Source organism: Vulpes vulpes, unplaced genomic scaffold (genome assembly GCF_048418805.1).
Source record: "Vulpes vulpes isolate BD-2025 unplaced genomic scaffold, VulVul3 Bu000000665, whole genome shotgun sequence".
Lineage (NCBI taxonomy): Eukaryota > Metazoa > Chordata > Mammalia > Carnivora > Canidae > Vulpes > Vulpes vulpes.
The window spans coordinates 25,024-31,493 of record NW_027325672.1 but is presented as its reverse complement, the minus strand read 5'-3'; positions in this window follow the sequence as shown (position 1 = coordinate 31,493).

Sequence of the window (6,470 nt, the reverse complement as noted above, 5' to 3'; positions counted from 1 at the left end):
ACTGAGTCATCCAGGTGCCCATTAGGTGACCTTCCTATAGTGTCTCCTAGTTCCTCCCTCTGCCCCTATGCCCTGACCCATTCACATAGTCAATTTCTTAGGGTTCTCAAAAAAGAATTGATAAATAAATCATAGCAAAACCTAACCAAACAGATTAAATATTTTTTTTTCATTCAACAGTATTGAAATAACCAGTTATTCTTCAAAGGAATTATGGGTGCTGTTCAGTCACTGGAAAAGGAACACTGAAGAAAAATAGACCAAGAAAAGGAACGAAATCATCTATATTACAACCTACCATCATTTTATGTGTAGAAGAATAACCAATTTCTACAAACTATCCCTTTATGGTTTGGTTAAATTTAAGGTCAGAAGCAAGAAAATAATATGAGTGAATTAAATGTGCATTGGTTAACATAGATAATTTAAAATAAAATGCAGATATACACAGAAGTATATGGAAGACAACAGTTATTTTGAGTCTTACCTAGAGGAAAAAGAGTTTGCATTTCATAGGCAGAAGTGAAATCAATCTAAGTCCTCAAAGAGGAGTATGGGAGTATATAGCATTTGAAAAAGAAAATCTTTGGGCAGCCCTGGTGGTCCAGCGGTTTAGCCCTGCCTTAAGCCCAGGGCATGATTCTGGAGACCTGGGATTGAGTCCCACATCAGGCTCCCTGCATGGAGCCTGCTTCTCCCTCTGCCTGTGTCTCTGCCTCTCTCTCTCTCTCTCTCTCTCTCTCTCTCTCTGTGTGTGTGTGTGTGTGTCTCATGAATAAATAAATAAAATCTTAAAAAAAAAAGAAAAGAAAATCCTAATAGCTATGTTAAGGTCTGGTGTGAATCGAAAAATCAAATTACTAAAATAAAAGAAATAAAATAGCTGATTTCTATAAAGTGAAATATGAGTTGATAAGGGATCCAGATTTATTAAGGACAAAATTATCAAGATTTATTGATGGGAAAAGTTATGAAATACATGTATATATGTGACTCTAAGTCACATATTAGAGCATCAAGATTTACTTAGAGTGATAGAGACATTAGATAGGACTGACAATTTCTAGGAAAATACATGATGGATGCTACTTTATTAAGAGAAAGAAAAAAGAGACTAGAAATGGCTGATCCCGGTAGAAAAATAAATGTAAAAAGAGTTTTATTTTTTTTATTTTCATTTTCATTTTTTTTATAAAAAGAGTTTTATATAGAATGTTGATCATACTACAAGCCTTCAAATGTTTTTCTAGTTAACAATTAAAGGGGAAAAGGTAGTAATGAATGAGACATAAGGTTGCCAGAAATTGAATAGAGGAATCGGGGACATTATCAATATAGAAAAAATAGTGGTGTTGGCATCCAGTCCTGCCAAAAATCTCCCCAAAGTATGGAAAAAAATCCTTAGTGTGAAGTAATTTATATCATAGAATGATTCCAGTGACAAAGAAAGAGCACCAAAATTTAAGAGATGAGGCAGGCATATAGACAAATGCAATAGAATGCTATATCAAGTTAATCTTACCTTAACCAGGAAATATGATTCATCTTTAAATCTCTCAGAGTTCATTGTAGTGATAGTTGAATACAGAAAATTATTAGGTATAGTAAAATGTTTTTACTGAAACATTATAAAGTGAGCAAAATAAATGAAATATCTACTGTACTTCTAAAGGATGACCATGAAATTTTAATGCACTATAAGATTAATAATATAGCTCAATAAGATTGATATATTAAAATATATAATCTATTACTACTTAAGGAATTATAGTAGTATTTTTTTAAATTTTATTTATTTATTCATGACAGACAGAGAGAGAAGCAGAGACATTGGCAGAAGGAGAAGTATGCTCCCGATGAGGAGCCCGATGTGGGATGCAATCCCAGAACCCCGGGATCACAGCCTAAGCCAGAGGCAGACATCTAACCACTGAGATACCCAGGTGCCCCAAGGAATTTTAGTAGTTTGTCAGATAAACATGCAAGTCCTTTAGTTGTAGACTTCAAAATTTTAACTTCTACACCAATGAATATAAGATACATAATTATGTACGTAGTCCATTTTGCTAAGTAACATGACTACATGCATTTGAATAGAATTTTATCTAGTGAAAGAACTAACAGCATGACAGCTATTCACTGCCTCCTATGAATTGGAAAAACGGTATTGATGGTCTAAGACATGCATTTTTATTGTTGTTCAGTCAGAACTTGAAATATACTAAGAATTCCAGGACTCTGAGAAGTATTATGAGAAGGCAGAATATATTATTTTAACATTTGAAGCAACTAATAAAAATGTCTATTCTAAACTGACATTCAAGTTTATTAATATATTAATAAGGGCAGCAATATGTTGTCATTTTTTCCTTACAGTCATGAGGAATTATTTCAAATATGAAGCTACATATTATTGATTGAGAAACTTAATATATAAAAATTAAAGATGTCACATGTAAAAAATAAGATGTTCATCAGTTAAACCCAAAATCTCTTTAATATGGTTAAAATTTTATTTTACTAATCATGTATGTAATATGCTTAAGAAGCATGGCGTTCAGAACTATATATGTTAAATACTTCACTTAAGAATTTTATTATGAGGGCAGCCATGGTGGCTCAGCGGTTTAGTGCCGCCTTCAGCCCAAGGCATGATCCTGGAGACCCGGGATCAAGTCCCACGTCGGGCTCCCCGCATGGAGCCTGCTGCTCCCTCTGCCTATGTCTCTGCATCAATCTCTCTATTATGTCTCCCATGAATATTATGTATTTTAATGATAAAGTTATAGGTGGTTGCAAGCAATATTTTTGCATTTTAAAATTGAAAACTTTTACTTTACGAATACTAAATGGCCAAGAACTAAACATGAAGAGATGAAAAAAAGAGCAGCAGATGGGGAGGATGTGAAGCCAACCATACTTAAGAAGCCGAAACCAATTAGAAAGGTATCACTGAAAGCTATTCTACACAGCCGACCTAAAATGGAGAGCAAGTATAATAATAAAATGCCATGGTTGATAGCTCCTAAGGCCTGTGGAATGTCAAGAAGCAGTACGAGTGTAATGTTAGCACCTTAATAAGCAATTTATGAGTAATTCAATGCAAGACTGTTTCTGTTTTTGGAAATGAAAATAATTGATCGAAACGAGAAGAGTCAAATCGAAATGAAAATAATCGAATCGAAACGAAAATAATCGAATTGAAAAGAAACAAATTGAATTGAATCGAATAATATCAAATTGAATCGAAAATAATCAAATCGAATTGAAAAAAAATCGAAATGAAAATAATCAAATAGAAACAAAAATAATCGAATCGAAATGACAAAAGTCAAATCGAAATGAAAATAATCGAATCAAAACGAAAATAATCGAATCGAAAAGAAACAAATTGAATTGAATCGAAAAAAATCAAATCGAATCGAAATTAACCAAATTGAAACGAGAGAAATCAAATCGAATCGAAAATAATCGAATCGAATCAAAAATACACAAATCGAAATGAAAATAATCGAATCGAATTGAAAAAATTCCAATCGAAAGAAACGAATTGAATCGATTCGAAAAAATCAAATAGAATAGAAAATAAACAAATAGAAAGGAAAATAATCAATCGAAATGAAAATAAATGAATCGAAATGAAAAAAAATCAAGTAGAAGTGAAAAAAATCGAAACGAATCGAAAATAATCAAATCGTATCAAAAATAATCAAATCGAATCGAAAATAATCAAATAGAAACGAAAATAATCGAATCGAATCGAAAATAATCAAATCGAAATGAAAATAATCGAATAGAATCAAAAATACTCGAATCGAAACAAAAATAATCTAATAGAAATGAAAATAATGAATCGAAACGAGAAAGTCAAATCGAAACGATAATTGAATCGAAATGAAAATAATCGAATCCAAACGAAAAAAATCGAATCAAAACGAAAATAATCGAATTGAAAAGAAAAAAATCGAATCAAATAGCATCAAATCGAAAAAAATCGAGTCGAATCCAATTGAAAAAATAGAATCGAAACGAAAATAAACGAATCGAAACAATAATAATCGAATCGAAACGAAAATAAATGAATCGAAATGAAAATCATGTTGAAGCGAAAAAAATCAAATCGAATCGAAAATAATCAAATTGAATCGAAATTAATCGAATCGAATCGAAAATAAAAAAATAGAAACGAAAATAATCGAATCGAAATGAGAAAAGTCAAATCGAAATGAAAATAATCGAATCGAAACGAAAATAATCGAATCAAAAAGAAACAAATTGAATTGAATCGAATAATATCAAATCGAATCGAAATAATCAAACCGAATTGAAAATAATCAAATCGAAATGAGAAAAATCAAATCGAATCGAAAATAATTGAATCGAATCGAAAATAAACAAATCTAACTGAAAATAATCGAATCAAATCGAAAAAATTCGAATCGAAAAGAAATGAATTGAATCGAAAAAAATCAAATAGAATTGAAAATAATCAAATTGAAACGAAAGTAATCAATCGAAACGAAAATAATCGAATCAAACCAAAATAATCAAATGGACATGAAAATAATCGAATTGAAAATAATCAAATCGAAACTAAAATATTCAAATCGAATCGGAAATAATCATATAGAAACGAAAATAATCGAATCGAAACGAAAATATTCAAATCGAAACCAAAATAATCAAACCGACATGAAAATAATCGAATCGAATTGAAAATAAATCGAAACTAAAATATCGAATCGAATTGAAAATAATCAAACCAAATAGAAAATAATTGAATCGAAATGAAAAAAATCAAGTACAAGCGAAAATAATCGAATCGAAACCAAAATAATTAAATCGACATGAAAATAATCAAATCGAATCGAAAATAATCGAATCAAAATAAAAATAATCGAATCGAATCAAAAATATTGAATCGAATCGAAAATAATCGAATCAAAACGAAAATATCCGAATCGAAACAAAAATAATTGAATCGAAATGAAAAAAATCGAATCAAAACGAAAATAATCGAATCGAAACGTAAATAATCAAATCGAAATGAAAATAAACGAATCGATTTAAAAAATCGAATTGAAACGAAAATAATCGAATCGAATCGAAAATAATCGAGTCGAATCGAAAATAATTGAGTTGAAACAAAAATAATCCAATCGAAATGAAAATAATCGAATCGAAACGAAATTATCGAATGGAATAAAAAGAATACAATCAAAAGAAAAATAATCAAATCGAAATGAAAAAAATGGAATCGAATCAAATCGAATCGAAGAAAATCAAATCGCATCGAATCGATAAAAATCGAATGGAATGGAATTGAATCAAAACGAAGATAATCGAATCGAAACGAAGATATTCGAATCGAATAAAAACATAATAGAAACGTAAATAATCGAATCAAAACCAAAATAATCACACAAAATGAAAATAATTGAATTGAATCGAAAATAATCACATTGAATCGAAAATAATCAAATCGAATCGAAAATAATCAATCAAAACGAAAATAATCGAAACGAAACCAAAATAATCAAATCGACATGAAAATAATGGAATCGAATCGAAAGTAATCAAATAGAAACTAAAATAATCGAATCGAATAGAAAATGATCAAAACGAAACGAAAATAATCAATCGAAATGAAAATCAAATCGAAACCAAAATAATCAAATTGACATGAAAAAAATCAAATCGAATCGAAAATATCAAATCGAAACTAAAATTGAATGGAATCGAAAATAATCAAATTGAATCGAAAATAATCAAATCGAAACAAAAATAATCAAATCGAATCGAAAATAATCAAATCGAATCAAAAATAATCAATCCAAACGAAAATAATCAAATCGAAACCAAAATGATCAAATCGACATGAAAATAACCGAACGAAATGCTGTGGAAGCGAACCGTACAGGCAGTCAGGATGCGGGAGGGACAGGCCATGAGCTCAACTCTCAGACGTGTGTGAGCTGTGCAGGCCGACGTGTGCTGGACACTTACTGATGGGAGCTAGGACCGAGCTACACTCTCATTGAAGAAGGACATTTGCGATCTCTGCATTGAACTCAGATACACGAAGTAGAGTCCTGTCGCTTCCACATGCTTTTCACACAACCTCTTCCGGCACCTCACATAAATAAAAAATCTTTAAAAAAAATGAAAGAAAGTGTTCTTGATGTGCTCATAGTTTTAATTAAACATGAATCAAGTGACCTTTTGGCTCCTTGACATGCAGGATTCTATGTATTCAACATATAAATATTACACAGATGTTGACGTGTAAATATTAAAATAGAAGGAGAGCTAAAGAGAAAAAAATGTGATTTAACAAGAGAAAGGGGATCCCTGGGTGGCGCAGTGGTTTAGCACCTGCCTTTGGCCCAGGGCGCGATCCTGGAGACTCGGGATCAAATCCCACGTCGGGCTCCCGGTGCATGGAGCCTGCTTCTCCCTCTGCCTATGTC